Source organism: Solea senegalensis, linkage group LG3 (assembly GCF_019176455.1).
Source record: "Solea senegalensis isolate Sse05_10M linkage group LG3, IFAPA_SoseM_1, whole genome shotgun sequence".
NCBI classification, from domain to species: Eukaryota; Metazoa; Chordata; class Actinopteri; order Pleuronectiformes; family Soleidae; genus Solea; species Solea senegalensis.
Genome location: NC_058023.1, coordinates 23,498,686 through 23,524,343, shown reverse-complemented (window position 1 = coordinate 23,524,343; position 25,658 = coordinate 23,498,686). Strand labels below are relative to the sequence as shown.

The following is a 25,658-nucleotide window of genomic DNA, read 5'->3' as shown; positions in this document are numbered from 1 at the left end:
GGCATGTGTAGCAGGTTAGACGAGGGATAGTGATGTACCTTCCTTCCTACTCTGTTTCTTTTTTATTGCTGTACCTGGTGCTGTCCACCTGTCAAATAAACCCCACTATGTTCTGTTGTTAGATGGCAACAATAAAGTCACTGCTGTTTCTTTCACTGCAGACCGCTGAATTAAGTAAAAGTGATTCTTTCCCCTCTCTCCAGCTCTTTTATTGTGCCCCCCCCACTCTAACAGATCCACTTGCAGAATGTGCCCCCCCTTTTTTCCTATAGGGTTCAGTTAATATCACCTGAAATGCCCCTGTTGCACTTGACTACTTTAGTATTTGTGTTCAATTCCTCCAACCTGGCCACACACAAGGACCCACCAGGTTTCTCTTCTCCTTGCCTCCTCTCTCTCTCTTCTCCTCGTCACTCTTACTACCTCCTCCAAGAATATTGATTGTTGAACAAAGGGGAGGGACTTGGGCTGACCCCGAGATTACAAGTGTATGAAGTCTAATTACCTCCACTGCTCTCTCTCTCTCTCTGGACTCCTTCTCTCTGACCCTTTGGGCCGGTTGTGCACATTTCATCTTTGTTTTTTAAATAATTTTGGCTGTGTTCATGCTTATATGGCATGCATTTTTGGCAAGATTGTGTATTTTTATCCTACAGTAAGGCTAAAATCTACTGTTTACAAACAGGTGTGACACTCGTACCGTTAAGCACAAAATGTATGCCATTGAAACCCATTTAAACTGCAATTTTTACACACACTAACATTAAAGCATAATATATGCATTTTCTTATATATGGGTCTCAATTTGGACTTTTGCCAATGAATTACTTCTTTCCACGTATTTCCAAGTGATGGCACTGTCACAATTCCCCCTACTTCTCATTGACATAATCCAAGGCTGTAACAATTAACACACAACAATTTACTTTGCATGTAGTATTTTGAAAATAATACATATTTTCTGTTTTTTTTTTTCATCTGCACAAAACATTGTAATGCAAAACAATCTCTTAATCATTGACATATCTCATTCTGAAATCCTGCATGTAGTATGATTTGAAACACAATTCATATTTTCATTTTTTTTCATCTGAAAACATGGTGGCATTGTGACAAAAGCATTCAAAGTGTTTAAAGTCTTTAAAAATGAATTAGTATTTGATATCAATAACTAGGTCAGATGTAGGTGGAAAAACATCAGCTCAATACAATAATGTATAATATTCTTTGTAGCTTGCTTTTAAAAAGCACATTTTTCGTCCTTAGCGGTACGAGTGTGACTAATATTAGAACTGACTCTAACACAGGTGTGTGCGTGTGTGTGTGTTTGTGTGTGTGTGTGTCTCCTGTCTGGAGGATTAACCTACCTCTATATAATGCATTAGAAGCTGGAGGTGAGGATCTTGCCACTTGGGCCCACAGGGAACAGAAAGTATTAACCAGGCAGGACATCTGTGTTCAGCCATGAGACAGGCTTCACTGACAATACTCATCATTACATTCTTTAACAAGTGAGGCAAGGCCGTTGTTGGTTAATGAAAAATCTTTAGTGGAAATATGGATAAGGGGGGAAAGGTAGTGGTTTTATAGCTCATTAAGTTGGAGCATATGTATATAATTAATTAAGATTTATTCAACTACTGTTTGCACAAAAATGAATACAACAACAGTATTGGCTTAAGGATTTAGTGATTTAGTTTATATGTGGTTGTATGAATTGGATGGATCTGTTTTTGAAGGTGGCACAGCGGGTGTCCTGCTTGATCTCATATTAATGTCCAGCAGCCTTGAGAAAGGAGAGCTGTCTTCCTGACTTAATGGGGAAGCAGTGATCACAGCCTGCAACTTTGGTTTGGTTTACCAATGCATCAACATTGATTCTCTGTAGACTCAGACCCCTGATGCACATGAGCATTTCGATTTATTTGCACTGTTTGAGGGGAAAGATGGTGTCAGTTTGTCTTTTTGCATATCTTCTTTATATACACAGAGAGAGTATCTTTGGAAAAAAAAAATAGTGCTGTTGTGATTTGCTGGTGGACCACCCCGCCTCACCCAATATCAGTGGGGGAGGGGGGGGGCTTACCCTGCATCTACCATTTATGACCCTCAGTGGATAATATAGGTAGGGAAGTTACATATATACATGGGCATATTTATAAAAGACTCAACACTTTTGTATTTGTGTTAAGGTGGATATAATCCAACAATATAAATGCAATGCTTAGTTTTGGTGTATTTATATTACTTTCCACAACATGTGTTGTGACAAGTGTACTGTGCATACACTGCCATATACAGTCTGCTTTTAAGAGCTTTAAGTCTGGCTTAGGTTCCAGTGTAAATGATTCAAAGTATTAGCCGACTTGATTTGAAGTAAGCAGTTACAGTTGACACTGGGCGGTAGAGAAAAAAACTTAATCATGTTAAAACCATCTGGACATTTATTTTGCAATTTTTGTTTGAGTGAAACCAGTTCATTGTGATTTTGAAATGATTTATGGACGGATAAATTCTTCCTTTTTCTTTGTTTTATTTATACAGCTCAGGACCATGATCACATGAGAAGTTGCACAAGTTCAGAAAACAAGTCTGAGGTAAAGCCCTTACTACAACTATTCTGTGTGAGTATAGACATGAGTAAAGGTCTGAGGACACTCTTGTTATTTATGTATTTATCCAAAGTCATCAGATAATGTAGAAGAAAAGGAAGATGCTTTATTAAAGAATCTGTATACTTAAATAGACAAAGAGCAGCCTGGACCTAATGGGCGAGAAAGACGTTAGTGTTTAAAACTGGGAAATAATTTCCATTAAAGGTTTTTACCTTTAGCATTTACAGCATTTACTGTTGTGTATTTATCAGCTACCCACACAAAATTTGAGTGGAGTATTTAGTTTGCTATAGAGGAGGTTTTAACACCAATTATTAAGACTTGGATGTTAAATACTGTGAGTTAATGGAAAAGAAAGATGGACAAGCAGACACTTCAAGCCTTTCAGACCAAAATCTATAACAAGAAGCTCCCTGGCAGGTCGTCATGAGATATTGGTTTCCTTAATCGTTAACAAAATGATTGTAAACTTTTCACAGTTTCTGTTATCGCACAGACGTGTAATTTGTTTTGTCACACTCTTGAAGAGCCACTGCCATATTGTGTTGTGAAATGTAGAAAACCTGTGAAGCTGGAAACCGTTGAATCGACGGCTCGTCTATTCAGTTTGTCATTTTGGGAATGCCACCTTTTTTTTGTAATACGAAAACAATCATGGCCCACACAGCGGCAGAAATGTTTTTCTTCATTTCATCAGTGCTTCTCACCAGCAACAGCATGGGATTTAGCGCCACAGTTATCACCATATAACGCCGCATATGTCGCAAAAAGTAGGAAAATCCTATCTTTGAGCTGCCTTGTCCAATATTACAATTGGGCTTTGATTTCTTCTGCACTTCAAAAGCTTTTTCTTTCCCCTGACTTCATACTTTCAAACAGTTGAAAGCAAAGATAAGATCATATGTGTTATTATTTTTGTTATATTCAGGAAGCAAGATGATTTTAGGCTGTTTAGGTTCTCTCTACTGCATGCTGAATGGCTTATTAATGGACCAACTAATATCCGTTCATGGCTTATTTCCCGCGCCCTCCAAGAAACCCTTTAAACCATGATGCAAGTGATCATGAGTCCTGTCATGCAGACTTCCACAGCTTTGGCGAATAAGCTGCTTTTTGACATGTTTGTGCACTTTTCTAATATACAGTTCTAGCACTACTCGACTACTAAAATCTTGTGTTAAATATTGCGATTTTAGAAAATGTCCTTGTTAAATTTTGGAGAGTCTTTTTAACTGATCTACAGTTGGGCATTGTTCAGTTTGACTCCTGTGTCGGACGTCGCGCTTATGACTCTTCCAGTCTGTTGACGTCACATTTTAGTACCTTGCCAGAGCAGGTACCAAAAAAAGTACCAGGTACTATCTGAAAAAGCAAAATGCCCCGAGTAGAGTCGAGCTGAGTCCTGCAAGAATTGTATAGTGGAAAAGCACCATAAGTGTCTCCTCTCTCCTTTTACATGAACACATACAGGGTTTAGTGTGACAAGGTGCTGGGATCAGACTCCCTCTATCAGCTCTCTCTCTGTCTTTCTCTGTATACGTGTGTGTGTTCAATCCATGGGTCCATCCATCTGCTCTGTGACATGCCTTGGCTCACACCCAGCTGTTTCCAGCAGCCAGATGCATGCCCTTTCAAGATACCAGTGTGAGTGTGTGTTTGTCTTTGTGTGCTCAGGGTGCAAGCCCAAGTGTAATAGGTTGATAAATCAGCTACTAGCTGGGAATTAATTAACAGTATATGGAAGCGGGTAATACGCCACCAAAGTGAAACAGTTGTACCAAATAACTTTTATTTTGCAAAACAAAAATCAATTAAAGTCTGATGCACTGACCTTGGATCATTAATTACAAAAATCCAATCAGTTTATTCTTGAATGAGATTGGACGTTTGGACCACATTTGAAGAAATTTCCTTCAAGGCGGACAAACACAGCCTGAAAGCATAATGGCTCCGGGCGTCTCTGTCACCAAGGAAGAGGCGTTGAAATAAGAGGGAGACGAGAAGAGAGAGGGAGGATGAATATATGTGTGTAATGGTATTCCCCATTTTTCAATAGAGGAGACCTTCAGTGTGACAGCAGTGCGCGATGCTGAGATTGGAGGAGACAGGCAACGGCAGGAGGGATGGGAAAGAATAAAGTGGAAAGAGTTAGTTAGGTGGCCAAGGCGCCACCTGTGATCTGCAGTAAAACTAAACCCTCTCATTCCCCACCATCTCCTCCTTCCCTCATCCCTTTGTTTTTTAAGGTCCTCGGAGGATATTGCCACCATATTCTTTCAGTGGTAAAACGTCCCCAGGCACAAAGCTATTCCAGATGCTTCACCGGCAGGCCCAAACTGATAGAAAAGATGTAATTTGTTTTGACTTTGCCTCTCACACAAACCAATCTCCCAGTGTTATTTAGGTCCCCCCGCTCTCCTCTCGTTCTCAGCCGCATGTGATGGCAAACAACAAATCTCAGGTTGCCATGGTTCTCTGCTATCTTTAGGTTGTTTGTGTGTCTTTATGGAATGTGTGTGTGTGTGTGTGTGTGTGTGTGTGTTGGCGGTGCACCTGCATGTGTGGTTAATTGTTGAAGCCTTTGAATGCATTTGCATATACCCCCACCCCTCCCACGCTATACCGTTTGCTTCCATCATGTAGCTGAACAGCAAACTATCGCAGTGCGGCTTTATTTGAAACTCACAAAAAAAAAGAAAAGAAACAACTTTATAACTTTGGATTAGACTTAAAAAATGTATTCATGTCCTATTCCCCCTTGTGCACTCATATTTGGGCTGGTATGAACTGAGGATAGAATAGATGAAGCGAGAGAGCGCCCAGGAAATGTGACAAGAAGACTAAAAACACCTGATGGTCCCAAAATAGAGAGCTTCATTATGTCTGTGCAGGGAGGAATCCAGCCCCTGCCTGTTGATGATCAATTCCCTCTGGTGACTTCTGAACCGCACTCTTCAGCCATGAATCAGAGAGAGATTGCAGAGAATCAGAGAGAAGAAAGGATTACAGAAAGCAGGTCTGTGAACTTCAGCCAGTGTGCCGCATTCACTAACATGTTTTAATTTGCTTTTTTTCTCTTTTGATTGTACATGACGTGCCTGTGTGTTTATTTGCCTCTGACACTTCATTGCCAGTAAGTCATTTTGTGTCCTCGCTCAAAACGAGTACCGGAAGACATCTTATTTGATGCCACCTCCCACTTGTGACTGTCTCCCTGTCAGGCTCGTCTTCTTTCCCCGCCGTCAGAGCTTTCATCACTTTCCCTTGCATCATAGAAATCAGCAGCTCCCAAACTTATTTTGTCTGACATACCAAATGGATTGTTATGAACTGTGATTTGTGAGACTTGGTAATGTAAATGTAGAAATGTGAAGTTGCCAGTGTCAGTCGGGTTTGGATTAGTGGTGGAAGCTAAAGGTGACATTTGTTTCCGTTACATTTACCAAAGCATTTTCAACCATTTATTTATCATTACACCTGTCAAGGAGTTATGTTTTCTCCTTTTTATGTTTTGTTTATTAACAGGATTTTGCACATCATTTCACAAAACTTTGTGAACGGATGAAGGAAGGGGTCTTAAAATTTAGATTCAAGTCTGAATAACGGGACGTTTCACTCATTTCAATAGTTTATATGGTTCATATTATTAGACAATTGATAACATACATTATCTCAATGCAGGACCATAGTGTGATCGTGTTTGGGATTATTTCTTCGAGTTGAACTACTCCACAATCTTTCCAAGTTGTTTCCCCAGCAACTGAAATAATTTAAAATCACTGATTAAGAAAACACTTATTTTCAGATTTGCAGCCACTGGCGCTACTGCTGTCCCATCTCAACATGCATTCTGGGAAATTAGGTTCTGCAGAGAAGGGAGGAGGTGGGACTGTACGTGAAAACCATCATATATCCTCGGCTCTAATTACTTCCACGCTCCTCCCTTGTGTCGTAAATGGATTCTCAGGAGCCAGAAGTTGGCGGATCAGCACTTTTCATCCCTCCTACCTTCTCTATGTTCTTTTTTTCCCTTTGTCACAGCAGGGCTTGTGTTATTAACCTTCTGTCTGCTGATGCAAATAGGATGCTACAGTCCTTTCTCTTTTGCTAGAAGCTTGTTTTAGAGAGTATAGTTTCCCTTTGAAACTTTCCTCGTCTTTTGTCTTCTTATATAAATCCTGCAGCATTTGGCTCAGACCCAGAGCAAAGAGAAAAGGCCAATAAGAGATAAAAGACACATGGGATAGAGCAGGTCAGTCATTGTCATTTCTCAAAAGTTGGTCTTTAATAGTTGCGCTGTAATGAGGTGATTCAGTCGTACAGGATCCCAGGTTATTTGTAAATAGCCATGGTGTCTGTTTCTGTAAGACCCTGAACATTTTTTGCTACACACTGCACAGTATTTGTGTAATTTTGTTAAGTAAATAACTTTTCAAAAAAACAAATACTGGACGCAATCTTCCAATATTTTAAAAAATAAACATAATAATAATAGTAATTGCTTTAAAACGGTTCACTCATCAACTTCTATATCTGATGATCAGAGAATTGAACTGGTACAGATTTGTGATCTTTATTGTGCTTTTCATCACAATAAAGTAGGAGAGTTGAAGAGCTGAGAAATGGAGACCAAGACGATGGACTTCACAACGAAGTGCAAGTTTGAGTGTCACTCTGTTTCCACTTAAGAATGTGCATGAATGTTTGAATGCAAACGTGCCACTGCAGAGCTCATAGAGGTCAGGAGTGTGCCTCGTTTTGATGACTAGAGCCCTTCACTCCCACAGAGTCTTGGTCCTCTCATGGCGACACTCTCTCAGCCTCATCGTTAAAGCTGATAAGTGCTTTTCAAGGTGGTTATTGTATCTCTCATCAGCACAGTGCGCCGGCTGGGCGGCAGTGGTGAGCGTGACAGCCGTGCAGGGGCGGCAGTAATCATCTGATGTGAATCAAGCGTGAAGTGACATTTTTACGCGGGCCCTCCCGGCTGATTAACAGACAAATCACAACTAAAGGACCAGCTAACGCACTCATTAGCTTGTACCCCAACCTACACCACACCAGCACCAAAGCCCACCCCTGCAATGACCGATGATGAGAGATTGTGGTGTTGCACATTAAAGCAGTATTCATGCTCGGCTCTATAAGGGCGCATAAAAATGACAGCTGCGCTTTAAAGTGTTGCTGTGTTGCTTGTTGCTGCTCGCACAATGAGGTACACAGTTGTTGAAGGCCTCTAATTCGGCTGTTATGGGAATGCAAATGTTGCATAAGTAGGGTGTAAATCTGACAGCTGATTCTCTGACCAAATGTCATTGCCTGTCTGTCTCTCCGTGTCGGTCTGTCTCACACATTTACGCCTAGTGTAAATACACTGTGAAACACGGTTTTATGTGCACATTCTGTGCTTATCTGTATGCTCGCACAGTAACACAGACTACACTCGGTTAAGACTTGCGGTGCGTTCACACCAAATGCTAATTTAAGCAGTGTGTCATTCGCGTCGCTTGCACCATGTGATCACTTAAGTGATTTTTTTTTTTTGCCAGAAGTTTCGCCATCATTTGTGGGTCCATTATTTTTTTGTGTTAACTCAATAACCTCATCTGCAGGGCATTACTGGCAGCTTTGATGAAGATGGAAACTAACTGTTTACCTCATTCACCAGACATTTACCCATTTCACATTTATTGTTTTATTTGAGGTATTTGTGTATGTGATCAAGGTAAAACTTTTTTGTTCTTATCTCATTCCCTTCTCTTTTTCTTTGCGCACACACACACACCAAATGTGTTGCATGTCCTATCAAAATGACCTTGACCAAAACTGAATCGTCACCTGCATTCTCATCAGTCTAGCCTCAAGTGTTACTGACCAAAAAAAAAAAAGAATACTAGACATTTTACAACTACCTCAGTCTCTCAAATACTAATAGACATTTCACACTATTCTATTATTTTATACTAATTACTTTGCTCTAAAAGTTGCTTTAGCAATCAGTCACTACTAGGGCTTTTTCACTCTTGCCAAAATAATTCCATTTCAGTCATTTGTTTGCCCTCAATGCAGAGCAGTGCTTTTGTTCATCTGAACTTAAATTGGCCCATGTGTGAGTCTATGCATCAGTCACTTGTGTGTGTTTTTTCTCTTAATGCTGGTGATAGCACAGAGGATTAAACGACAAATCAACAGAATACTTTTCTGAGGGTTTGCATTAAGGCCCTTGATATCGTTGGTGAATTTGATTTAGTGGCCACTTGCATTAGAAAATGAGCTGCTCGGTCCTCTGGTGTGCTGAGAAAGGAGGATTCTGACTTTGCTTTAATTCACACCAGATTATTCTAACGCTTTACTGAACACCTGAAACTGGTTATTTCTTGGAATGGAGCTAAAAACACACCTTTTTAGATTGATCACTTATCCAGCCAATTGTTTGTCTTTCAACTATTAAAAATAACAGATTTTAAAGATATTTATAGCACAAATACACATGTTTTCTTTTATTTCTTTTATAAGTCGAGCTTGATGTGAAGATTCATGTCCCTCCAGTGTCTGTAAAACTTTGTATATGCACTGGAAACTATGAATTGGGTCACAAAGCAAACAGAACCTTTATACTGAATATCCTCTGTCCAACATTAAGAAGCCTAATAAATAAAAACCCAAGCCTGGGCCAATTCAGTGCATGAAAATATGCGTTGGTAAAGCTCACAAACTCACTCACTGACATCAGTGTTATCAAGCAAATTTGAGAGAATAGTTTTTTTTTCTCATTAATAATTAATTTGGAAGTGTGAACTTTTCCCGGGACCGCTAGCATCCTTTTGGAGAGTATGTCACACACTGTTTTCATCAGAAATCCTAAGGGTGATATTTTCGGTCTCTTAATTTGATGATACAGCAGATAGCATATTGTTAGTTTGTGAGAGCTTTATGTTGGTTAAAAGTAAAGCTGTGAACCAAGGCATGACAGCTATAGGCTGTGCAACCAAAACAATGAGCTAAGCTGAGGGTGAACTGTGAAGTTAGATGATAAGTAAACATCCACAAATGAATGCACTTTTATCTAAATGATTATGTAAATGTGAATGATTTTTCAGGTAGACTTCGTTCCTTTTGTCTTCAGAGTGGATTCTGAGGAGTGACTCACTCTTCTTGTTTGTTGCATACATATAAAATCTTCTTTTCTTTTGCACCAGAGAAAATTGATAGCCTGAAGCTACTCAAATATAAAATGCGGAATCAAATCAAACTGCCTTTGTATTTTATGGCAGCAATGGAGCATTCATGTAATCATACGATTGTTGTCCCTGTGTTATTTTTTTTTTTTGTTATCTTTTGCATCAATTCTTGCGGGCAATTTTTCCGGACGTATTCAGGGAGACGGAATCTTGAACATTTTTGTGGAGACAGTAACTTTGCTTTTATTGTGCATATTTCACTGGCATGTATTTCAAAAAAGCAAGTCGTCGTTGAAATACATGCCAGTGAAAATCTCAGTAAGGCTCTTTCTCTTCTATTAGTCAAAATATTTTGTTTGTAGTCGAATGTGTCTCATACCGAGTGGATGAATATTCAGGCTCACGCAGTCTGGTAGGTTTTGCTCATGAGATGTGCTGGTTAAGACAATCATATTCAGGGCACTGAAAATGAGAGCCCCAGGGGCTGACTAAAGAGATGCGTTTACACAAGTGAAGCAAAGAGAACACATATCATGGCATAATACAGTATAGTATAGATCTGAGCACATTCACTTTAGGAAATCGCGCCATTCAGATTACAGTATATGTATCTAAACACACTGGGTTTTTTTTCTCAAAGCTCTTCCTAGTCAGCGTTTTGACGGTTTACCACAGAAACGTACACCGCTTGAACGTCAGAGAGCTGTTGAACATAGTGTTCTGTATGTTTAAGTGGCTGTGGGAGAGAAGGGGAGACAGAGAAAAGCAGGGTATGTTAACCACTCAATAGAGCAAGTGAGGCACTCCATGGTTAAATATAACCCCCCACCTCCCTCTCATAGCGATCAATATCCCATTTGTGGGTTTTAGGGCCTGTGTGTTCCCCAGGCTTTGGGCTCCTAGGCCACACACAGCATCAATAAATTACATTTGGTTTCTGTATCCAGTTGTTCTCAAAGCTCTGGCAAGCACAACCGACTATTTCTCTATTTATTGTACCCAAATGGCATCTCTGGTTTCTCAATGGCTTCCTCTTGTTAAAATTGAATGCAAACAAAACTTTATTTCATCACTTCTAACAATAATGGCTGGTATTTGATCAGTTTTAGTGACACACTGACTTAGTGCTCCCATATGAATCATAAAAGAAGCATTTTTAAGCCTTGGCAAAATAAGAAAGACTAGCTTTGTACAAAAGAAGGGATTTTACAATAAGAGGCTGTGTACTGCATTGACACAAAAAGGTTGATCAAGTACGGGACAAAATATGTCATGTCATTTAAGAACACTATAGCAGTAGTCATGATGAAACCAATGTCATTAACTGTGGGTAAACATTTTATGGTTATTCAACCGTAACTAAAACTGACCCATGTGTGAGCAAACCAGGTGAATCGAGCCTGTCCGTGCTAGAAGAAGATCAATTGCTGGAGTTTCAGACTACTCTGCCAGATTAAGATCAAAGCAGACTATCCAAAGATCGCCAAAAAATTTCCATTTCTAACATCCTACCTTTTGTGAAGTGGAGTTTTCTGCAGTTACACCGACCAAAACCAAATTATGGAGTAGACTGGACATAAATAACACACTTTGGGTGTCATTGTCTCCCAGTACCCTCAGATGGGACTGGCTCGTAGGAGGAAACTCAGGGCTCCCACTAATTCAGCGGGATAGTGTGTTGTATTTTTATACTCTTTGTTTTTAGTTGTTTCTATACTGGTCCGTGAGAATATTGTTTTACATGAAACTCGTCTGTGGTGCAGAAAAAGGTGGGGCACTGCTTATTTAGTGCATCCACTTTCCCTAATCCCCAAATCTGCATGCTATTGTACTGTAGGAGGAAACCGGAGAATACTGACCAATACACAGCCTGTGTGCCACTTAAGCTTTGTTTCCAACAAAAAAAGGAAGTTGCTTGAATGTAATACTGAGCTGGTATTGCAAAACCTATAAAAAGCACATCTTAGCAGCTGTTTACTTGTGATGGTGGGTGAGCCAAAGCAGCAGCAATTTTGTTTCATGCAGCCACCTTAAGAGCGAATTGCACAGTGGTAGACAACAAATAAATAGTTTTCTCCGTTTGGGTCAAAGTGGGATTAGTGGTTTAGAGTGATTGCACTGCAGAGTGAGATAATAGACTTCAGCCAGCTACAGTTTCTTGTCTGAACTTTAATGCCTCATTACAGATATATACCAGCGCCTTTACCAGAGGTGTATGTTGTGGATTTTACCCACAGACAACTCCAATAAGGTTAAAGTAAACATGAAATGGCACCTCCTCCAAAACCACCTTTTGAAGCCTTTTCCTTTTCAGGTTTTTTTTTTGTTTATTATAGACGGTGCAACAGAGTCAGCATTTGCTATGATTTGTCGAGGTTTTCACACCTGACTTGTCCCACAATTCCTATGTGGTAAGCTTCCCTGTCTCTATTAATTTGTGCAACAGCGGTGAAGATGTATCCGATATGACTTGGATGAGACGGTCTATCCATTTCCACCACAGCCGCTGAGAGCTACCAGCCTGCCACTCCGATGCCAAACAAACACCAGCCTTCGCTGCCAAACAGACCGCTGTCCGTGATTACCAAAAAGATGCAGCGTTGAGCCTGCCCTATTATTTCCAATTTCTCCTGGAGAAAGTTAATCTAATGAGCATTATCGGCAGCTAATGGGAATTATAATTAGTCAGATGCATCAGATTATCTGTGCATAATTAGCTGTGTCTGTCAGCTCCAATTAGCATGACAGGAATTAGGAGACATCCGAGGGTGTTGCTGGAGAGGAGGAATGGGAGAGAGGGGAGAATGGAGATGGACGGGGTGGGGGTGGGGGGGGGAGTACAGGGCGAGATGGGAACAGAGGAAGAGGTTTATGGTTGGACTTGTAGAAATCCTATTTTCTACACAGAGAGGAAACTATGGTGCAAAGAAGGCATTTATAGACACAGCTGAATCAAGTCGATGACAATATAGCTCACATACATTTATCAGAAAAGGCACCAAATGTCTGCCATATCACTTCAGGGTGTCAATGACGACTAAGAGCTCGTAGCGTAAATGACGGTCAAAGAGACTGACGTTGACGCACAACACAAGCCAAACATGTTTCCTGCAGTTTGTTTTCAATGTGAAATATGTTGAGGTTCTTCTTGAAAAGTTCTACCATGATTCACTTCTCACATACCTTACAATGCCACGTCAAAGAGTAAGATTAAAGTCCATACTGGCTGTAAGTGATTCTTTCTGAATGTCACTCTAAGGTTAAAGCTGAAGTGCAGTCCCTGAAAATCCAAAATAACTGCTTTAGTACAAAAGTCTGCCGTTTTTCCCCCCCGGGAGTAGTTCTACCTGAGCATCAAATGAAACACCTCCGTGTAGATTTCTCTTCATCAATAATGGCTTTCTCTCTGCATATGTTTGCTTACACTTAGCTTGTACTTTCTTCACAATTCGGCTATTGTGTTATATTAGAAAACCCCAAACATTGAATGCCGCAAGGAGCCCACTGACATTACAATATGTATTCATGTATTGTATTTAAATTTCTACTAACCTGTTAAAGCCGCAGTAGGCTGGATCACCAGGGAAAAAAAAGTTTGATTCTACAGTCTCATCTCGAGCCTGTTAAATACTAAAGGTGTAAAATCCCTTCCACCAAATATACACGGATACAGCCACATTTTCTGTAACCATGGACACTTGGACGACTGGTAACCGCACATGTACACGGATATGAAACGTCCAGCCTTTCCCCTAGCTCAGATCACTTGGTTTACAATATCTTAAAGGTTTATCATGAGCTGACCCCGCCTTTTAACAGGGCTTTGTTTTATAAACTCCAGACATCCTCAGGCAGTTTTAGGGTTAGGTTTGACACTTACATTTTCACATGCTCCTCTGCACTGTTGTTGATGCTGTTGTGGCTGTACTTTACGGGTAACAGTTAGGTGTCTAACAGCACAAGAGAAATGAGGAAAACAAGCCTGGGACTTTGTTGAACACAGGTCTGTCTGGTGTTCTCGCAGCTAAACAAACCAGCCTGTAATGTTTTTAATCAGTCTCATATCACCAAACCAGACGCCCTGTGGGAGCTGTCTCAATGAACACGTGCAGGAAGATAAACAGGCAGCTAAATAGCTTTTGATTGAGAAAACAAGTGTGTTACATTTGCATGGATTATCAGTATCTATTTGACCAGGCTGTATGTGTCAGTGAAACACGGTCAGTAAATAGCTGCATGGAAGTGAGATGCACCACGGTCCAAACGCAGCCGCACGCGCAGTATATGTTAATGTAATGTAAACAGCAGCACGTGCACAGATACACCAGCTAACATACCTACCTGTAAACAAGGGCTTAAGGATTTTTCTTTTTGTCATCTGCACAAAGATACAAAGTAAAACTTGAGGAGAAAAGCAAACAAAATGGAATAGTCTAGTGTAAGGTTAAATATAAAATATGAAAAAATTGAAAACAAACTATGTACCTATGGACAATGTGACAATTTTTGACAACATGTAAATTGGAACACACACACAGGAACACAGAGGAGGTGTGGAGATGACAGGTTCTGACAATGTAGAGTCAATGTGGTAAAGCCTTAAGCTTCTCTTCGTGATCATTGATCAGACTCAGCCCATATTTAATGATGGAAATGCAACCCTGTAGTGTGTGTATGCGTGTGCTTGCACGTGTGTGTAACTACACACCCTTTAATCCAGGAAAAAAAACACGGACACACTTCTCCGATCACTGCTAAAGGCTACTTCTCTCCACATCGAGTCACGCCGCGTCACCGTGCTCCCTGTCGTCGCCGTCCGACTGCGTTGACGTCTTGCTTCTTTGACAGGCACACTGAAACTGACAGCGTGATTTGTACTCCAGCACAAACATGCTTGGCAACGTCAATTCCCATGGTATGGCTGGGGAACGCCTGGGAATGTGTGTTTTACATTTTTTCAAGGTTGAGCTGCCCAGCAAGCGCGCATGAGGCAAGCTGCTACGGAGTTCAGTGTTTCACTCAGTCACACTTTTAGTGTTGGTACTGATTTTCACTTTCCAAATGTGCATGTTTGACCCTCATACTTGCATATTGTTTGTCTCGGTCTCATTCTCATGATCACCTTTGTCATGCTGCTCCAAAAAGACCAATTTATGATGTTCATATCAACCTATCATCCAAACATGGATGTCAATTAACCCTAAATAAGTGGATATAAATATATTTTTGGTTATCACTGAACTACTTTTTTCAATAATTACAGCTGTACTTTGACAAATAGAACACCGGTAAAGCTAAACCACAAATCAATTAAGAACAAGTGCTGTACAGAAATTTGTCAACAAATATCAGCGATTGTAGGTTTTTAAAGAAAATTTAAAGATCTCAAGAGGTCTGGGCACATCTGAGGTTCCAGAGCAGGGCTTTCGAAAGCCGAGGAGCTGCCACTGCAAAGGTTTTTAGTTTAGTTTTAGGGACTTCCAGTAGCAGCTGCTTAGCCGACCTAAGCACTCTGACTGGAACGTGCATGTGCAGCAGTTCAACCATATACTGAGTTGTCAGCCCATTTAATAATTTAAAAACAAACAGGATTTTAAAATTGCTAAAACGCACTGGTAGCCAGTGGAGCGAGGCCAATAATGGCGTGATATGTTCGCGTTTACCAGTCAGAAGACGCGCTGCAGTATTCTGCACGAGCTGCAGACGATGCATCAAAGATTGTTTAATGCCTAAATATAATGAATTACAATAATCCTGCTGTGAGGTTATAAAAGCATGGATTACAGCCTTTGACCTTTTACTAAAAGTCTAAGCTGATGATAAACTTTTCTTTATCTCAGGATTTACTTTTTCATCGAATTTAAAAGTGCCATCAAAGGTCACACCAAGTTTTTTGACAGATTAACAGATGTTAGAGGACAATAGGCCAAGAAGACTAGTAGGACAGTCAGTGGCATTGTGTCTAAAAATAACTATGGCTGAAAACAACAAGAATCATCCATTAAACATTTTTAAAAGTGGACTCTTACTGAAGAGAAACCTGGTCGTTCAGTAGAACAAAAACATATTTTAATCATGATCGCCATTTTGGCTTCTCGTAAACATGAACGGATATCTAAAATGTATGCTCTGCCAGTAGAATACGGAACAAATGATGTGGTCCCTGAACCACTGCCTGACTGCATGTGTGCATGTTCCATCACTGCTGCTGTTCTTGCACCAAGCAGCTCCAAGTTTGCTTCCTGGACGCAGTCTGAAACAGTAACGTACTTATCAAAGTGCCGTGGAAACACATCTAAGAGATCGAACAGTACTGTGCAAACGTCCTATGGCGGCACCAACTGTAATTTCTGTTACATTCTGCGATCATTGGCATTTGGATTGGAATGATGTTGCTGAAAGTTGGTCTTGTCTGTGTGTGATTGTGAAGAGTGGTAAAAAGGGTGTTTTCTGACAGTGTTGTGTATATAAACAGTTGAAAGATGAATAAATTGCCATATTTCAACATGGTATATATTTTCATGGCTGCTCCAGCTGATCAGAGGTCATAGTCGTAGCTTTGTCGTTATTGCCCCAGTAAACTTTAAAATGTAATTCAGTTTGTGTTTTACTTTCTTCTTAAACACACATGTTCCTAATTTTAACCAGCACCTGGTTTGCACCCTCTCCAGTCTTCTCCACATGAGAACAGCTGATGCTCCCACAGGTTGTCTAATCCCCAGTTTGTTAGAACACAACTCGGAAAAATCCTTTGGTAATACAAAGTAAAGCAACAACAGTGAAGTGAATGCAAATCAGCTGCTAATTATCCACCAGAGTCTTCCCCCCCTCCTCTGTCTTTGCATTCCAAATTATATTTTAAGTTGTTTTTTATTGATTTGTTTAAAAAAACAAAAAAAATGTGCAAATACAGTACTGTTTTAATGTTTAAAACAATGATGACTTCCCAAATAAGAAGCTCTAATTAAGTGCTGTACAGTACATTAAGAGCTTATCACACATCACACAATATAAGATTAAGAAAGAAGCATGATTAAGATAAAAGTCCTTTGGCTTTTGACACAGATTTCAGTTGGAGTCTCCTGCAATGAAATATTAACATCAACAGTCACAAAGTTTTGGGATTTTGATTGGTAGGCAGGAGAGGGTTTACTGCAAATCGATTGGTGCCTGCAAGGGTGGGCATGGTTCATGCTGCACTGAGCCTCCTGGAGTTGAGTGTGTGTCTTCTGGGCAAAATCTGTAGATTAAGGGAGGCTTGAACTTGAAACAGGAAAGGACAGAGCAGTCAATAACGCACTGATTAATGATAATGGCATGCAAGCCAGGGGGATAATCTTTCTAAGCTCTTTTTATCTCAGGGGTGATTGACTAAAAACATGGTGGACAGAAAGGAAAATGCACCAATCCCCAAGCAAACCAGGGGCTTCCAAACGGGGTAAATGTTTGTTTACATTCTTAGTTTCATAAGCATGATTTGAAATGCGTCTGCTGTCATAGCAGGCCATGTTAAATTGGCTTATCTTGAAGACTTTAAGCAAGAATACATGAATATAAACAAACGTTGCATCACCTTTTGGTCCCATTTTGTGCAGTGCTGCTTCACCTGTGCATTTATTTTGATAACCTCCAGTATTTTCCTCAATCAAACATCCCTAATAGCCTGCAATTGCTTCATCTTTCCATGCATCCATCAGTGCTATTTTCTGTCACCTTGCTCTGAAATATCACCATACAATCCTCATTATAATAATGAATTCCCTTCACCCATCTTATCCACCCATATCAAGTACTTATTGACAGGGATGAAATGGAAATTATGGTTTATCCCGACCTCTTCCCATCAATCTGGCCCATCTGAGACCTGGAAGCTCTCCTCAGAAATTTAAGAGGCACTGATCCTTGTGCTTAGCCCTCATCCACTTTCCTATGGATTTGCCACAACTGCCAGCTAATTTATGCAGTCTCATGAACGCAATTATTCTCCGTGTCCACAACTTTGAATCTCGTGCCGGATCGAATGCCAAAGCTAGTGTTTATCTGAGGATCTTTGTCATCAGTGCGTGGACTGGAGATGATGCTCTGCTCTTGCCTTGGTTGGAAAGGCCTGCTGAGCTTTATGGACGTGGGCCCTGTGGGAAATGCCACCTTCCATCACCTCATCTCTGATCATACCATTTCTTTATTTCCCATCTCTCTGTGTGCCGTTTCTCTGATCTTGCTGAGAACTGAACCAGTTCGCTGCCCCCATCCCCTCTCTTTGCCTCCCCTAACCACCGTTTCATCCTTCTACCTTTCCTTGTTCCTATGCCAACCCACCTTTCAACCCAGATTCACACTTTAACAGGCCAAGTACTGGCTCTGCTTGCCCCATGCTTTTTGTTCAATTGGCCCAGTACTTTATTTACTCTACGCGGACACAAAAGACATCACGCTGACTGATCAGTGGGCAGGAGCCAGGGCACAGCTGATCAATGAGGCCTTAGGCAGAGAGGAGGGGATGGATGGAAGGAGGCGTGGGAGGAGAAAGAGGGATGGGAGGGAAGGGCTGGACAGGTAGGCTGACAGACACACAATCAGAGGGCCAATCGATGGAAACTTTTGCTGAGCTCAGATAAGAGGGTACAGCTCGTTCAGGACACACAACCACATCCTCACTGGCAGGAGCTTTTGTTTCCCGTGCATATTCTGCTGCAAGTCACACAACTCCAAAAAAACCCTAAACAAAACAAAAGGTTTAATGCATGAAGCAGCGAGATAGCATCTGATTGAATGTGTAAGCCTCAGCTCTTCAAATTCTGTAAGACAAACTCTTAATGTGGTGTGATAAAGTCTTCCTCATTATGGTATTCGGTGTATGACTTTGTGTTGGGGGAGAGTCATTGATTTGGATCCATTCAGGCCTTTGTTTGTCTGTCCATCACAAACAATAGCTCAGACACTATTGATTTGGATTGTGAAAACAATGGAGCCACCTGAGTGTTTGCTGCTGTTGTCGTTTTTTGTTTTTTTTTGGTCACATTTGCATGTACATTTTCCTGTGAACAGAATGAACCACGTATATCCACGTTAAAAACTCAACTCCGAAGTGTGTTTATGCAGAAGCTGTAGTTAGTGATGTAAACACTTTGGTATGAGGACTAAAATTGAACGAAAACCCAGCTCCATTCACTATAAAACTATGGATAATTTTAACTTGCTAATTAAGGTTCGGTGCTTCATGGAGCCACAGCACACCAGGCCTGAACAGAACTCTGCATTTGCTTGATACTCACTTTATAACTTATTTTATATTAACATTGGGTAAAATTATGTGTGCAGGCCTGTAAGAGCTGATAATGTAACACAGAAGCATAATGCAATGCTTTACAAAATATGTAATAAATACTCATAATGTAATAACTGGTCCATAGTGTAACACAATGCTGAGCATAATTAATTAAACTTTCTTGCAAATAAGTAACACAACACAGTATAATGCAATAACTTTCCACTGTTAATTTAGGCTTTTGCATTACAGTGGAATTGCAATTGTTGATAATTTTCATTACAACCGTAATGTGTATAGATATTGATGTGTGACTGTGATCGCTTGTTAATTTTTAAATTAAAGTAAAAACTATTTAAAAAGTGCTTTTAGTGTACGCTACACTCTATTTTGAAGTAATGACCATGTTAATCCATAAATTATTGACTTGCTCTATAATGTAATAAAAAATAATTAGGGGAAAAAAGTTTTTTTGCAAAGCTGTTACACTATCAGCCCTTGACACCTCTTTTTCTGAAGAAGCACATTATTTGTGATTGAAAGTATTTATTAATTATGAAAATATTTGTACTTTGAACTGCTTTAAACAAACAAACAAACAAAAAATTTGGTTGCAAACACAAGTGAGACTTTTGCGCTGTTAAACCCCGGCACATGTTAATGGAAATGAGTTGTCACTAGTGACAAGCACGTAGATAGTAATCACCCGTATCTTACTGTTGTGCTCGGCTCTATGGGGCATTTTAGAGCGTATTACTGTATTTCGGTTTCATGGCTCGCAAATTCACTGTTTCACGTTGGTGTCACTACTTTCATCAGCCTCATTCACAGTAAAGCAGCTGTTTTTAGCAAAATGGTCTCTCCTAAAACCTCTGCACACAAAGTTAGGCAAAGTTGTCAAGTAAAAGAAAAACATTCCTAGAGCAAAGATAAAACACAGAATGCAGCATTATTATTATTGTTGTTATTGTTATTATTATTATTGTTGTTATTATCATCAATAACATAAGACCACTTTCCTGCCCCTGTTTTCCATGTTATTCGGGTGTTTTACTTTAAAACACTTAAAAATGGTTTATTTTGCTAATAGTTAAAGTGGTTTTATTACATGAAAGCCCGGCATAGCAACAAATACCCATGTTCGATAATTACGTCTTCCTGGGATGCACTCTGTGTCATCCACCTTCCAAAAAAACCCCATACATTCAAGATTAAATTTCTTTTTCTGAAAAGTCACATTTCCTCAAATGTACATTGACATTCTCAGGTTTGATTTTTTTTTTTTCCATAAAAAAAGAACTGGAGGTTTGCCTCTCATTCACGATACAGACTGGTAGTAAATAATGAAATGCGACTTTGTGTCGTCTCGGCATGGGATGACTTCCCAGATAAATTTGTTTGTCCGCCTCCGCTGTGTGGTGAAATCCTGACAGAAGTTGGACAGAAAGTGGCTTCAAGCCCAGTCGGTGAAAGGCACAGTGCGTCAAGAGGCTTGCGAGCTGATCGATAGTGAGCTAATTGGAAAATAGCAGCAGGAAATGTGATAATGTGGCTGCTCACTCTGGTCTTACTCTAGCTGAACCCTATCCACCCCCTTTCCCTGTCTTTTCCTGCTCTCTGGGGTCAGGTCTGGGTCCTTCAATCTAGTGGTTCTCTAATAAGGCTGGAGCCACTGGTCGACCCTGATGTACATCACAGCTGCTCTAATGGAGGTGCACGTAGAGGTTGGAGCAGCACATTCTCTCACGTGCACCTGCATAAGAAAAGCGCACAGCAAGAGAAGCTGGTGAGACCGGTGCTTGCTTAACTTGCAAATGACGGTTCAGGCTGCAACCGCCAACGTGGCGTGCAGAGATGTAGCAATTCCAAACAGGCTGCCAGCAGAAATCAAAAAGGCAAGGAGAAGAAAAGATGAGAGGCTAGAGAAATCAATGTAATATAAACTGATGACAGAAAACAAAACATTTTCATGAATGGGACTATTAAAAAGCAAGATGTCAGCATAAATCGACTCCTGCAGGTACGTCCGTTAATCTTGATGGTAATATTGAAAGTCACTTTATTGCAATGGGAAAGTTTATTTTCATCAGTGCTGGAGTGACTGTACTCAGAAGAGGCTGAATGAAGGTTGGAGTTGGGTGGAGGCTGACAGAAAGACTTGGGAGAACAGATGGGGGGTGTTCAAGCAGTCTGAAAAGGAGGGGGAGAAAAGAGAGGGCCTTGTGTCCATTTTCAGACCCTGAGGGATCTCTACATGTCACCAGGAAGCGTTTGTACTGGCAGACATGAGTGACAGTGATGGTCACCGTGGGCCACTGTGGGATCCTGCATTCTCCACTCTTCCAAAATTCCCATGGCCAGACCGTTCTATCCGTTTGACAAGATGAGGAGATGTTATGTCAGTTTAAGTACGGCAGTCTTTTATGAAGCGCTCGCTCACTCACTCACTCACTCACTCACTCAGGAGGTGCTCTTCGTCCACTGCGTAGACTGTGTTGTCTGAAATGAGATGGTGTGGTCCATGGAGTATTTCTATATCATGTTGCTGCTGTTGTCTATAGAGAGCTGCAGCTGGATGCATTATACAGTAGATCACTAAACAGTAATGGTTGTAAGGCTTTATTTTATATATATCAAACTTGGTCCTTAAATGGAAGTGTTTTTCGTTTGATAGTTTCACCTTTTAAGCCATTCTTCTCTATCCCGCAGTGGGATAGTTTAGACATTGAAGGGTATGCCTGTTTGATCCATAGTGCTTGGGGATAGATGACACATACAGGAAGTTGGCTGCATTTGGAGGAGCCTTGAAAGTAGGACACTCATTCACTCACTCACTCACTCAGTACATTTCCTTGCACAATGACTACTGTCCTTGTTTCAGTACACCTGCACTAGCAGGGAATTGATTTCTTCACTGAAGTGAATCCACCTCCACAACGTTGGGTGGTGATTTGGTTCCTTTCAGCTTGTCAGTGTTGGACATTTCTTTAGGCACATTGACCTGTTATGTCACAGACATACTTACTCTTCTGTGTACTTCTGTCTTCTCTTCTTCTATTGCTGTGTTTCCACTACATGGTCCAGCCCCCCTTTGCTCTACACGGTGTGGTTGGTTTTTCATTACAATATAGTACCTCACCAACGTGGGCGGAGTCATCACTGCACGGCTGCATGAAACTGCCTTGACTTCGTTTTACAAGCGACACACCCAAACTAGTGACTTGTAAAGCAGTTGTTTTCAGTGCACTGAATCATTAGAATTAGTACTTTGCAATCACAGGCTTTCAGCAGTGCTGTTGCTAAATACACCAGACTCCTCTCTTGTGATGAGATTTTTGTTTTTAGGATCGTCAAGTCTTTTTTAACTGATCCACAGTTCGGTATTGTTCGCTTTGATTCTTGTGTCGGACGTCTGGCTCATGACCCTTCCTGTGACGGCACTCTGATCAGTGGATGGCAGTCTGACGACGTCAAGCATTGTATCAGCTCAACTAGCTTGGAACCTCGCCAGAGCGGGTACTACAAGTTCCAGGTACTATCGCTAATGATGGCGCAAAATAACCATGCCGTGCTGACGCTTGGAGGTGGGAACCATTGCACACGTGTAGAGATCCGAGGCCCATTTGGATCCTGTTGAACATCGACACGCAATTGTAATTCAACTACCAACCTTAGTATGTGGATGTGTTAGTCTGACTTTAGGAAAATAGTACAATTTCAGTTGCACCAACATATTTACATTTCTTTTAAAAGTCTGTTTGGACTAACTAAAATAATTCAATGTTTATTAAAAGTAATTTTAATGTACTGACTGACATGGACATGCTTCATGCTTTTCCTTGTCACTGTGCACACCTTGGCCTGAGTCGCCTCAACTCTCATTGGTCTCAAATATACGAGCACAAAAGTTTTTGCTGACTGCAGAGTTTAATCAGGTGATGCTAGGAGAATAAATCATGTTTGAATCCTGGGAGACGTCCTGGACACTGTATGCACAGCCTAGCATGTCTTCAGTAATCTAAACACCGAGGTACTGCAGCGGCTCACCTCATAGCACACTGTATTTGACACTGGAAAGTTGAGTGTGGTCAAAAACTGCTAGTTTGTGTGACATATGTTGTCTGACCACATCTGACGGCAAAGTTCCAAACTGCCACACTCGAAGATGGGTTGAAAAAGCCTGCTGTCACTGTTGTCTTCTGGCACATCACACTCCTCCTTGATCTCCCACCAAGACTGTGTTTCTTTTTTTTTTTTTGGTTTTCATTGCTCGCGGTGTTCGACCAAGGCAGGAAGATAAAAGTCTTCCACAGTGAAATGGTGGCTGTCATAGAGACGGGGAGAATGTGCAATGGTAGATGTTCACTGAGGAGAGACAAAAATGAGAATAAATAAAAAAAGAGCAGGAGAAGTGCACATCATGGCCACACTCTCACCTCCACACTGTTGAGTGGGTGTAATCATCAGTTTTTGGAAAGTTTTACCCCAAAATTTACTGTGAGAAATGTTTCGGACCCATTCACATCTGACAAGCAGTTGCTATTGAGTATATTCACATGTTACATTGTCTTGTGACATGCATTTCCCCTTTCAGCAGGGGACACATGCAGTATAAACTCATACAAAAATAAAAGTATCAGAGGAGATTATTATTATAACAAACCTCTTCATAGACTATTTATTAAGCCAATGCTGGAAAGGGTCCCTCCTTGAGTTTCATTCTGAAACTTGAAAATGTGCTGTACAGTAAAGTTGAGTGTTAATGGCTCCTGCTTCAAACTAGGTATAAGATAAGCATGAATATTGGATTATTTGTTTGATTGTAAAAGTAATTAGTAATTAAATGAATGCACCTATGCATGGTTATATACGTGAGAAAGCTTTTATCAATGATCCCAAAAAAGGTTAAATTCTCTCCAATGACTACCTAATTTGTGGTGCATGTATCGCGACAAGGTGCACAACAAGCATTTCCTTAGACTGCACGTGTGTTTGCACAAGTGCTAAAATGTTTGTGCTTATGTACTGTGTAGTATTTACATTTCAATACTAAACTTGCGCTAGAATGCGTCACTATTTTGATTTTCGTATTCCCGTAGCAGCCTCTACATCAAAATCACTTTAAGCTCAGCTTCTACTTCTCTCTATTGGATGGCACAGAATAGGTTTTTTTTCACTTTGATGAGCTCAATAGTGATTGGACAAATGGGGCAAAAACGTCACTTCCACGGAAGCTCAGCCTCTCTCTGGGTCAATGGAGCAGTGGGCAGGCATAGATGCTGCGCTTCTGCACGATGATTGGAGGAACTGTCTGAAAGGCAGGACCATCTTTTAATTGACAGCAGAGTTTTTTCTGCCTCAGTCCTGTGTGGATTTTGTGAGTGAAGTCTGTAGACAAATAGCTGGTCGTTGTGTCATTTGCCCTGCGAAGGAGCTCATTTTCATTTGTACAGATACAATGTAAATAAAAACACTATTATAGCATTTCAATTTTACATAATTATCACGTTTTCTTGTTCTAGGTTTGGTCATTATCAGAATATATGTATCAATAACTGGGTCTGAAATGAGCTTCCCCTGTTTCAAAGACCACTAACAGCCACTGCTGTACAGCAGATAGGGCAGCATGATGGTAAGGTATTAAGCACTGCTGCCTCACAGCCAGAGGTTTCATGGTTGAACAGGAGTCACTCCAGGAGTTTCTCTAGATACTCTGGCTTCAGACCACAGCTCAAAGACATGCCAATTTTGGCTGGGTTAATTAGCTTAACCAAGTGTGAATTTGAGCGTGAATGGTTGTTTATCGCAGTATGTTGGAAAAGCAGTATAGATGATGGACAGACAGTGCAAACTGCAAGTATTGCTTTTTGTTTATTTTATACATACCTGTAAAAAGTGATAGTATATATATGACAGAAAAAACAGAAATCATGAGATCCTGGATCCAAATCAAAAATAAATAATGTATTCATTGGTTTTCTGCCAGTCATATTAAAGATGAATCAATCATTTTAATAATAAATACATGTGTGGAGCATTTTCTGCTGTCAGTTATGTTCCTGCAGACTACATTACCAAGTTTCCAATTACAAAGCATGCGACTTGAGAAAGTTCTTGGCAGTTTCTCATCAGTAAGAACCGCATTAAGCTCTGCGTTTCCCTTTCCCTTTTACCTTTTTTAATCAGAGTGGAGCGCCTTATCAAGAAGGCTGCACCTTAAAAAGCGCTCTCCCCTTTTCTTCTTTGACTATCTCGGCTCCAGCAACACCATTTATTTTGCTGTGAAGACAAGCCAATCTTGTTTTGTGTGTGTGTTCCGTTCCTCAAAAGCGGCATTGGCTTACCTGTATCTTCAGCTTCATCATCCTCCTGATGAAACCCATACTGGCCTTTCTGTTGATAAGGTAAGCTCTGCAACGAGATATATCCATCATTCCCCTACTTAAGACAAACAAGTGAGACACAAGTACACACCACATGCTTACCTGGAGTGTGATTGTGTGTGTGAGTGGATGGAGTACTGGTGGTAGTGTTACAATTATTCTATTTACCCTCATGTCTCTTCCTCCAGTTACACGCACACACACACCCAAA

General features: G+C 40.6%; 1 long non-coding RNA gene across 1 annotated transcript in view; it reads left to right on the top strand.

Moving 5' to 3' along the window:
- LOC122765787 overlaps nt 1-25,658 on the top strand; it is a 110,814-nt gene that overhangs the window by 8,547 nt on the left and 76,609 nt on the right. The gene's annotated exons all lie outside the window — the stretch shown is intronic.